This window comes from Epinephelus fuscoguttatus, linkage group LG9, assembly GCF_011397635.1.
Source record: "Epinephelus fuscoguttatus linkage group LG9, E.fuscoguttatus.final_Chr_v1".
NCBI lineage: Eukaryota > Metazoa > Chordata > Actinopteri > Perciformes > Serranidae > Epinephelus > Epinephelus fuscoguttatus.
The window spans coordinates 42,240,340-42,252,773 of record NC_064760.1 but is presented as its reverse complement, the minus strand read 5'-3'; positions in this window follow the sequence as shown (position 1 = coordinate 42,252,773).

The window sequence follows — 12,434 nt, the reverse complement described above, 5'->3', positions numbered from 1 at the left end:
TCAAACACAAGTACGCAAATCAGCTTCACTATAAACTGCAGAACTGACAAACATTTGTCTTTATCCAGACACATTTCCCCCAACAATACAACATGCTAACGTTATTAGCACAAGTCTATGGTATTTTACATCGTATAAATTAGCCTAGCGTCTAGCAATCTTTTCCTCTTCTCATATAAAACCAGGGACAACAGCAACATCTAACAAAGGTAACGGTACATAATTTGGCTTTATTACAACTCATAACATTCACCGACAAAGCAACGGTTTTATACTAAACACGTTTTCCAAGCAAATACAACATGCTAATGTTATTAGCGCCAGTCTATGGCATTTTACATTGTATAGATTAGCCTAGCGACGAGCGGAGATTTCCTCTGCTCATATGAAGCCAGGATAAATCCCTAAGTATAAATCCCTGAAGGATAAATCACGCACACGACCAGTGTTGGGTAAGGATTACTTTAAAAGTAATCAAAGTACGTTACTGGGTTACTTTTTTTAAAAAAGTAACCAGTTACTTTACTGCGTTACTCCCTGAGTAAAGTAACTCAGTTACTTTAAAAGTACTTCCAACGTTACTTCCTGAGAAAAGTAACTCAAGCACTTTTAAAGTACTTTTGAGTATTCTACATTTATTATTGGGCAACGGACCACAGGGCGCTAAGCCTACATTTATTTTGTCTCCAAAATTAAAGTTATGGAGCACTTGCCCTTCACTGAGCTCCAATTCTCCCATCACAGCCGTCACTTTGACCAGTAGAAACACAGAACGATCTGCTGCCATAGACAACTGTATGACAACAACACCCCAGCATTTTTAATATTTCCTCTAGGGATGTTACCACACAGAGTAAAAGGGGGAAATGATGGTGTGAAACAGCAGAGGCACTTTGTCAACCCGCTGAGTTAACTGTCATTAGCATCAGGCCAGCAAACAATGGCACATCCTCACAGTCGGACATAAAGTAATAACATTAACAAATAGCGGCGGGGCTTTTACTCACCACAACTGCAGAGGCTCCCAGCTTCATTTGAAACAGACTACATTATAGACGGTCCGTTATTTATTAATCCCGCTGCGTGTTTATATACTTTTTATCCGCTCCGTTGTCTTTGTAAAGTTAACATATCGCACCGTCATTTCAAACCCAACACTTGTTTCAAATTAAAAGCCCCTTATAACCTTGGTTAGAGAATCCCTCCATTTTCTAAATAGGCTTTTATTCTGAAACATTTGTTAAAACTTCCTGTGAAAGATACAGTAGCTTGACAATTTACGTGTGACGCTTCAAATGTAGCTCCTGCCATCTGCTGACGCTTTTAGGTGACTACAACAACATGTCAGCTGGCACATGAACAGACACAAATAATAGTAAAAGTGATAAAAATAGGTCAAGAATAACGTGATGACATCACACACGCTGTGAAAGACGACCGGGGATAATTGGTGAGTACCAGCGTGTAGCATGTAACAGGCATAATGCAAGTCCTGAGTCTGACCTGTCTGTCAGCGAGTTCTACTCCACCTATTTAGACTCCACTGTAGACAACGGCAGCATTTCTCCGACCATGTAGCGAGCCACAAGCTCCGTGGCTTCTTTCAGACTGATAGGTTTAACGTTTTCTCCGTTATTAGAACCAAACGACAGCCGTTGCTGTTTCGGAGCTGAAGGACCAGCGTTCTAAAAGTAACGGAAGTAACTGATGTCTTGTTTGAAAATGTACCCAAGTATTTGATAACTCAAACAGCAAACTAACGCCTTAGGTTACTCGTTACTGCAAAAAGTAATCAAAGTACTGTTACTTACTTTGTAACGCGTTATACCCAACTCTGCACACGACTTAAAATGCTTTTTTAGTGGAGGCTTTAGTGTCTTCACAATTTATTGTTTCTTATCTGTGAAATACGTAAGGGATAATGTATAATGAGCTGGTGAATACTGGGAAAATAACTCCTGACAGGGGAATAGATAGATAGTTTCATAAAAAAAGTAAATACAAGCTTCGTTTCCACTTAGGGAAATGGTTTCAACTTTCAGAAACAGACAGGAGGTCTGCGTCACTGCGACACTGAGCGTGAGGGTGGGCGAGTTTAACTTTCTGTCAACAACAGGGGTGTTTTGACTTTTGTCACTCACACTACAGCATGAAACAAAACTTCAAAATAAAATCTGTGCTGTAAATTCACTGTACCCCTAAATAAAGTTGTTTTTTAACAAACTTGACATGTTCACCAAGTCTTTTGTGGCCCATTCAGAATGTACCCATGTCCCAGTTTTAGACTGTGACCTACCAGTTGGGAACCACTGATTTATATGATATATTCACAGTATTGTAAAGACTGTGTATAACGGTCTTTATACTGTATGGGCCAAAAATGCAGCCTTTTTTGGGACAAAAAAGGAAACGGAAAGACTTGTTTGTATTTTTATACATTTGAATATAAGCCAAACCCTATAAACAGTATTTTGATGGAAATGTTTTGACTTTATCACATCAGTGTATAATGGATGGTATGTCGGAGATACTCATGTTAGCTGTATGTAGGCCTATCATTTTGATGTAAAGAATTGGTTTTGCAAAGAGAGAACATAGTTGTGAGTGCAGTGTTTTGAATTTTTTGACACAGTGGTTAGCTCTTTTGGAAATTTGACAAAAAATTGGAAGTAACTGAAGCCCATACCAATGCCATCTTGACACCACTAAACTCTCCTGAAAAGCAGCAGTTTAATCAGAGTCCCTCCTTGGATCAGCACATCTCAGATACTGTAGCCTGACTGTGTTCTGTCTGTATGGTGCATCCTGTACGCTTTGTGTCAGCTGATAAAGATGTGATGCGTCGAGATGTGGTCAGTGTGTTATGCACTACAAGGATGTAGTTTCACTTCCAACCTTTCTGAGGAGTAGCCAAGAGAGCTCAAGTGGTCAAACAAGAAAGAAAGTTAAGAAAGAAACAGAAGGCTGAGCAATCAACCATAGAAAACCTGGCCAAAAGACAAGACACATGACAGATACAAATCTATATTCAGGAGCATTGGTGGCAATGTGTAATCATTTTTGGCATGTGCCTTACAAATGTAGGCTAGCACAGAGCTGTAATGCTTACCGTTTACCGTCTTTTTGAGGGGATTAGGGAAGCTTTACTTATGTGGTCTGTAAGAAAATGATGTATCTTTTTGTCTGGAAGGTGTGGTTCCTGTGGCGTGGTGATGAGAGAAAGGGGTTGCTCAAAAATGAGAGAAAGGTTGAGTCTGGGTCAGAGTTACAGCTGAAGCTCAGGTGTGTTTGTGTGCAAGAGCAAAGGTCCCTGCAGTCTGAGTGTGTCTGTGTCTGTGTCTGGAGGTGGTAGGGCTTGGTATTGGTGGGATGGGTGGAGGGAGGGTTGGTTGGTGTGTGAGGATGTAATGGGGAACATGGTGGAAGTTTTCCATCTGCTGGTTGAACATAATATAATCACATTTCCTACAGCTGGCAATTTTTTACCATTAAAACCACAGGTGACTAAAGTTTAAATGAAACCATTAGAAATTAATAGGGTTGCAGCAATATACCAGTTTCAAGGGACTGTGATATAAAGGTTGACAGTTATCATACAGTGTACATCCTACAACCCTACAAATCAGTCGTTCATTGGTAGTGGATATCAGTAATTTTACATGTTCAAGTTCCTAATGTAGAAGAACACGTAAAGCCTTCGGTCAGTCAGGTGAAATATACCACATCCTGAAACATAGTAGAAGGGCTATAATGCACTTGAAATTAAAAAAACGAGAAGAAACTCTTGATGCACGATATCAACAGTCATAAAACATTATAGATGTGACTTATAATTAATTATTACTGGCAAGTATCTTATGGATACTCTTGACTATAGGTTGACTGATAGGGTTTCTAATGCATTATGAATGCATATTCACCTATACACACTTCAACTGTAGTAAAGACTCATAGAATGTTATAGTCCATGCAGTATCATGGGTTATCAATGTATGTGTCACATAAAGTGAAGTACCTATTGATGCCTCTATAATAATATGTGTTTCATCATAATATTTCATTGTTGGTGCTAAGTGTGATGCATTTTCATGTATTTAAAAGAATCTGTGATGCATCATAAGTGATTAATGCCTACCATACCCTAGAATACCTTGAAAATACTTTTAAAAGACTAAACTCGGATACCCTCTCACATCTAAAGATAATATGTCATGAGTCAGAGAGTTTTTGCAAAGACTGGGGATCTTGCAGGGTCACTATTTGCAAGATTGTTAGCTTTAAACAGGAAAAAAAAAGTGTACAGACATTGTTCCAGCCTTCAAAATTGCATGCGAGTATGCTTTATACTTTAGCTAATTAGCTTTCTATTTCAAATAAGGATGCTTGTGAGCTAACATTAGTTACTGTAATGTTTGCAATAGCCCATGAGCTAACCATATATTTCAGCTGAAGATATCTTGCTTCACTTTTGTAAAAGAAAAGGAGAGGCAAAGGTGGATGCAAAAGCTCCTAAACAAAGCAGTCAGAACAGTTGGGACGACTTAGGACCAAGGGAGCTCTTGCAAGTGACAGGCAGAGAAAAAGAGCTTGAAGGAGACACTCAAGGGAAATACAAGCTTTGAAGGAAAAAAGCGAAAAATTGAGTAAAGAGTGAAACAGGCTTAGGAAGCAGAGATGGCGAGAGAAAAAAGGGGCCAAATCAGATGACAAACAAAAAAGAACAACAGTAGATTCTCCACCAGTTGAAACAGAGAAAATGGTATCGGGAAGCCATCTTAGGAACCTGAACATAAAAAGAACACTTCTTTTCCATAATGTTCCCTGCGAAGAGCTAAGAATGGGCCAGGATACTGTGCCATGAAGACGAACAATTGGTCCTGGGCAACTGCCGTTGTCCGGCAAGGTTCTAAGGAAGTATCAACTTCTCCGTGGTGTGCGCCAGTTTGGAGTCGGTTATAAGTCAATGACTGAAAAAAGACACCAGAGAAAAAGAAAACCTCTCTCCAGTGCATCAGCCAGACTGTTAAGGAATTCTTTAGGAGCTCATCTCACATGACCACTGATAAAACTGACATCATCACCAGAAACATGATAAAGCACCAGCGAATGATTCTGACTGACTACATGCTGAATCTCCACATTGAGTTCTGTAACAGGAACCCAACTCTGAAGCTCAGTTATTCTTCCTTCTGTGCACTGCAGCCTCCAAAGGCATCTAACAGAAACACGTATCGTTATCATGCAAATACCAACTTGATGCTTCAAGCTCTTGTGTCATCAGGTGTTGTAGAGTCAGCAAAACTGGAGGATAGTTTTCAGTTAGTTTGTTGCTCTCCAGCAAGTGAGACTTGTCTTTTTAGCACTTGTTTACGCTGCAAAAACCAAACACACAGTTGTGGCTCCAGAGCTGGGTGGAATCAATGTTGAATGGGAGCAGTGGGAGCTAGTTCAAGACTAAACAACTAGTGAGAGCCATTTCAACATGAGGCTTCAACCACACTCACAGAGTCTTTCAGAGTAGCTTTATCTGTATGAGGAGAAACTTAAAAGTGAGACAACAACACTGCCCTACAAAGGAAAAAGGCAGTAACTTCATTTTTTGTCAAAAATGAGTTATAATCATTTTTCTGCCATTAGAGACATCCTGTGGACAAATAACTTCTTTAAAATGTGTTGTATTTTGGAGAAAATAGAGGGCCATAATTACAATAAGTGCAAAAAGCCCTATAGAAACTAAGGTAAACACCAGTAACTTCAGTTACTGTATTATTCCATTGTTTTGTTGCACTGAATTTCAGTTACTGTACTTCTCCTTTGTTTTCCCTCACTTCAAAGAGAAGTTACTGTTTTACGTGCTTTGACATTTTCTGTGATTTCTGTGATCTTACACCCTGATTAGCCTAATACAATTAGGCTACTGATTTATTTTATCATGGCGCTGTCTCAAGGGAAAATGATGGTGGAGATGATGCTAAAACGCAAATTCTCCGACACAGGTAAGAACAATTATAAGCAAACACATTATATTCAATTCAGCAATCACAGTCATATTGAGGCAGTCAGCTAGCTAGCGCAAGTCAGCCTCCACAACATCTCTCATAGTGAACACTCTCAGATATAAAATTGTTTAGCCTAAACGTATCAATCCGAACACCGCCACTATAAGGTCAGACAAGGAGAGCAGCTTTTTAAATCTCCCCATGGGGCGGGATCAGAGATACTGGATGAAGCGAGATACCCAACTCAGCTCACTTCCTGATTCAGTGACGTCAGTGCCACGCCCCCGTAGGAGACTTGCGGCAGCTCTGAATGTATTGTCGTCAATGAGGAAAATGAACGTGATCACAATTTATGGTCAATTCTTTCGCCTTGTAGTCACTAAAGTAAATATTGGGTTCGTTTTCCACAAGCCACACATCTTCCCAATATTCTGACACTAGAGCTGCATTTTTCATCCGCACAGATCAAGAGAAAATGAACTTTGTTTGAGCCCTGTCTGTTTCAGAAAACAAGTTCTCGCGAGATCTTGTGATCTTGATAAACAGGCGGTAAAATCACAGTTAGCTTACGAACAGTTATTTACCGCCAGTAATAAATAAAAAATGCCCAAGCTTTGTGCAACAAGAGGCTGCAATAATAGGAAGAATGTATTTTCATTCCACCTGCTTCTCGATCCGCATACACAGACATCCACAGAGCCTCTGTTCAAATTTGATTAATCATCCAGCCCTACACTCAGGTAAACTTGGTTGCCCACAACTGTATCATCAGCATGTTGCCACTTTTGCATTCAAAATTAAATTACCACTTTTAATAATGCATAAATATTATTACCTTCAAATGCCCAGAAACAAATCAAAACCGTTGAAATAATTTGATTAGAAAAGTTACTTTGACACATCACAAGTGTACCTTAATGTAATAATATAATAATAAATGATGCGAATAAATAATATTGATAATAATTATGTAATAACAGAAGAATATGCTGTTTCATTGTATATCATCATCATCATCAGAGAAAAGGTTTTATCATATTATCATTATACTGCTTTTAAAAGCTACAATTACAAGATAAAACAGAAGTTACTGCCTTTTGCTTTGGTTTGAACCAGTATATTTTGGTAAGCTATGCAAAGGAAGATTACAGTAGCTGCCAAATAAGAGTCAAAGGTCAAATCAGAGATCAAGGTTAATATGTAGGAAGAATAACCACATAAAAACCTAAAAAAAAAAATGGCCACAAAGCCAATGGTCTGCCTGCAACTATGTTGGCTGGACAACAAGAAAACTTTAGTCATTTTTCTCAGTTCTTCACTCTGGCAAGTTACTGCCTTTTTCCTTTGTAGGGCAGAACACATGTGCGCCTGGTTCGCAATCAAGCAAATACATATAGAGATGCCATTAAAACCTGCAATAAAAACACAGTCATGCATGTTGATTTCTCAGAATCCTGGAAGTGTAAATATGCATCTGAGGTTCAGGCCTGCCGTTTTGACCAGAACTTACCTCAGTTACTGGGATGTATTACACCAAGGGTGAAAAGGCAGCACGTTTTTTCTGGAATCACCTCTGATCATGAGACTTTCTGAGATCCCAAGTTGTTGGAATTGGCACTCCAACATCATTGTATGGATGCTGAGTGTGAGGTTGTGCATCTTGACTGAATCATGTGAATGGTGTGTGACTTTTTACAATTAGAATATTAAAAATCGGGGAAATCTGTCTTGTGTCTGTGGCCCCCCATGTTTTTAAAATCAGGTAAAATTTGAAAATTCTCAAGCGTGCACCAGACATAAGATGGATGTCTGATGGTCCTCTGTGTGTGTGCGTGTGTGTGTGTGTGCGTGTGTGTGTGTGTGTGTGTGTGTAGGTGTGTGATGCTCTCAGATCTTGGCGGTGTCAGCACCAGAGGAGGGTAGAAGCTGACTGTGTGACAGGCTGTCAGAATCAAGTCATATCAAAAGTCATCAGGTTACATATCTCCTCCTCTGAAGGTGTGTACTGTACATTTATGTCAAACTACTTCAAACCCTGAAACTTTCACCTGACTGTTCAAAATGACATCAAATATACAGTATTACCACCCCCAGTGTAAAATAGTCCTTACACCGTGAGAATGTTGTTTTAATCAGAACCCAAAACCTTGATAATTAGTGTGTGGCATATTGAAGGCCAGTGTTTCCAGGTGATCTAAATATGCAAAATGATGATTTTGTGCTTGGAGTTTTGCAAAAATGTAATTCAAAATTTCTTTTTGGGTGAAAAGAATGGTGGTGTGCACAGGGTTGAGCAGTCTGGAGTCCTGTTGTTGAGCCATGACTTTCAAGTTGTCAAAATTGTGTGCATAGTTCCCTTTTTTGTGTGCACACCATGAAGAAAAACTATAAATAAAGACAAACAGTAGTATGTGATGGTTTATTATCTGTACAAAAATAGAAACAAAACAAACAGTCTTGAATAGACATATATTAGTTATAACCAGTGTTGTGCAAGTTAACTGAAAATCAGTAATTAGTGAGAGTTACTTCTCTGAAAAGTAACGTGAAAATCTGAAAATACAGTGTGAGAACTGGAAACTGTTAGCTGCCACTGCTAGCCTGGAAATCCAGACTCAAATCTAGAAAGACTTTGAGTCTGGCCCTCACCGATACAACCCTATCTACCCAAGGGGCGGCACTAACGGAGGCATATTAAATGCCGCCGCACACAATTGGATAGCAAGATGACCAATCAGAGCAAAAAACAAGGTGACGTATTCATTGCACTAAGCCCCATTTGTTTGCCGACCAGTGGGGCTAACTGATATATTATGCTTTTGCTGTATCCCATCAGCAAAACAGCAAAAATGTCCTTCCTGGAAGCAAAGGCTTCTAGGGCAGTCTTCTGTTCCTCTCTCAAGGAAAAAGATAAGTGTAGTTGGCTTAGCGTTTCTTCCAAAGCTAAATTGAATGAACGCGGTCCTTAGGCAGCTGCCATCTTGGCTGTTTACTTTTCGACTGCTATGCACAGCGCTGTTGTCATCATGTTACACCTGCCCAGAGCCTGCCTCTGTCAGATAGACTGATCTGATTGGTCCAATTTGCGATTCAGCGGCACTGCTCATCGGGGCCAGATTCCCTGCAGTGCATATTCGAATTTGCTGGGGGCGGGGCATCTGGATTTCCAGGTTATGCTGCTGCTGCAAGCTGGGGGAAAAATGTGGGAAAACACTGTGTGCTATAATCAGGTCAAAAAGGGGCTTAATTCCATTAATTGTGATTGCATTATTTCATATGAAAAAGTAATTAGCTACATTTGTAGTTACTACCAAAAGTAGTTGAATTCTGAAAAAGGTTACTTTGTAATGTGTTACTCCCAACACTGGTTGGTTGTACAAAAAACATAACCAAATAAACAAATAAAAATGTATATGAGAGACCAAAAAAAAAAAAAAAAAAAAGTCTTAAAGACTTGGAAATCATATTAATCCATGGCAGAATCTGTCTTGTCTCTGTCCTTTCTATTTGCTTATATTCTCCTTCTGTTCTTCCCTCTCCTCTCTCTCTCTCTCCATCTCTGCCTACATGAAGCTGACTGTGGACATGTTGTCATCGTTCACTCTGCTGGACTGATGATATCATTGCTGTCCATTCTGCAACAACACACAGAGGCCAAAAGCTTGTAGATGGTCCCTTTCTTCATGAAAACATACAGAGCTAAATCTGCAAGAGGGCTCAACTTAAAAAACGTAAAAGACAGGTTGGTGAGGATAGCTTCAGGGTCCTATTTCAGAAAGCAGGCTCAACAAACTCTGAGCCTAATCCCGATCTTCGGATTGACTGAGCCTGAGCTGGGAAACTTCCAGCTCAGGCTCCAGAACAGCTGATGACAATCAGTTCAATCAACTCTGAGTATGTTCAGCCTGAGGAGTGCGCGTTCACGGTGAGTTTATAAAGCCATCATCAATGGAGTGCAGATTACATGATTCTCAATGGCAGAAAGCGGAGTTAAAGGCAGAGCGACATACTTTACGCCAGCTGAATTAGACATACTGATGACTGCATATGTAGAATCAGAACACGATTCAGACATAAATCTAATATGGCAGCTGCAGCCAAACAGTGTCAGGTGGCTTGGGAAAAGATTGCAGAGCGTGTTAATAGGTAATGTGAAGTGATGTTTGTAATGTGATAAGTTAATGCGTGTCTAGTATACAGAAAAGATAGAAACATTTTTATACCTTAACACTGTTCATATATTTTAATATAATTTGTGACATCCTCTTATTCAGCTGTTACTTGTTGTTACTTCAATCTTGCAATATTGGGGTGAGGTTAATTGAACTGTTGAATGTCACTGTAGCCAACAGGAAGAAAGCTGAGGCCTGAAAAACAGGTGGTGGGCCATCATCAGCCCCTTTCACCCATGCAGAGGAGCTGGCACTTAGCCAAAATAGTGGGTGCCCTGTTGCTGAGGGCATCCCAGAGAGCTGCTCATCAGAGCCCATGATCCCTCAGGATACCAGTGCTTATATAAAGGGTATGTTCACCATTCATCCTCTTTGCCAGTACATAAGAAACTCTGGGTCCCTTTTTCCACTCTGCACAACTTGTGATACAGTTCTTAACCCTGATGTTGACATGTCATGTTTGTCATATTGCAACAGTTACTGCAGATGGAGTGATTACCCTCCTGGAGCCTGATGCCACTGCAGAGTTCCACGTGGTTGTAAGTAACTAAATATTGCACAGAGTTTGTGTGATGGTTTTGAGTAGCCTACATCTAACATTATTGTTCCTCTTGACCACAGGAGGATGACGAAGACACAGTGTCTGTAACCACTGCTGTGGGGGCTGATGGGCCTTCAGAGGTATACTGTACATCTTCAATATTATGTATGACAATTTCTGATTGCTCTGCCCCACATGAAAACCTGTATGGTCTTAAAACAGAGTGTTACTGGCAAATATAATGAGGAAGAGGAGGGCCCATCGACTTTCAGCGCACAGCTGAGCACAGTAAGCTGTTTTTCGCATTTATCATTGCCTTTGTGTCCCAATTAAGATTAAGTATTGGACTGTGGAAATGTCTCAGACTGAATAGTGTCTGTTTTTTGTCTCTCCATAGCTCTCTGTGAAGGATCTAGGGTTCACCTGCAAAGGCAAATCTAAAAATGTGACCTAGAAATGGACCACATAAAACCCCAAATGACCAAAACTAAACTTGAAGTCCAGATACTGGAACACCAGTTAAAAGGTGAGTTAGACCTGAAGATCGATGATGTTAGTTGCTGTTACTCTTACTGTTGGAAAATCAATGTAATATACAATTATATGTCATAATATTAAAGCATTTGTCTCTTTTTATTTGCAGGAAATAAAGAACACAAAAATAAATCACATCGACCAAAATGATTTCTGTCCTCAGTTTATTTGAAAGTAATAAAGAATGCTTCAAGAAATAGAACTGCACTGTCATCTGACAGGGGACTGGTGGGGGGTAACAAGGTGATAACTAAGAATAATGATTGCGAGACAGTGCGTCTCACACTGCTTGTCCATCCTGCCCATCAGTGGGATGGAAGAGATTGTCTTCCTTTTATGTGTCTGTACGGCAGGTTGTCGCTCTCCTCTCAATATAGTAATATTGTGGAGCACGTCACAGGCCACAATAATGTCACACGCCCTCACTGGCGTGACCCTGAGCCTACAAAGACAATGGAAGCGGGCCTTGAGAATGCCAGTGGACATCTCAATCCTTGCTCTGGTTCTGCATTGAGCCAGGTTGCAGCGTTGCTGTGGTCCAGGCTCAGGGTCAGGGTAAGGGATCATCAGAGAGGGCAGGCAGGCGTACCCTCTGTCTCCAAGCAGGATGCCATTAAACTGTCCTTTAATCATGAGTGGTGGAGATACAGGTTACAATTTTGACATTTTACTTCCACAATTATTGTAGGAGGGAGGGAGGATCAAAATTTAACTTACCCTGTGCAAATTTATGGCTCCATGTAGACTCACGTTAAATCCTTGAGTCATGGAAAGAGCCTGGCCAATTGGCTTCAACACTGGTGAAGATGTGGGCTGCATCACATATCTCATACCTTTAGTGCAGAATGATAACCATCACTACTTGCAGTACATCAAGCAAAAGGAAGCTTGCAGGGATTTCAAGAGATCATATCCACCTTATTTTTCACGGAAACACGGAGGCAAAGCAGAACGCAGCCAGCATCTGTTTTTTTGTGCGATACTTCCGGTCCGGCACTTTTGACCACTGTGTAAATGGGAATCGGCTTGTTGTTTACCTTGTTGAGTTTAGCTATATATATATATATATATATATATATATATATAGAAAGAAAGGAAAAAGATAGAAAAGCAGCGTACACCTCACAGTTGCGCACACGTTTGGCTGGCATGTAGAAGCACCGTCTGTGTGTCTGTGTGTCGAGGGTG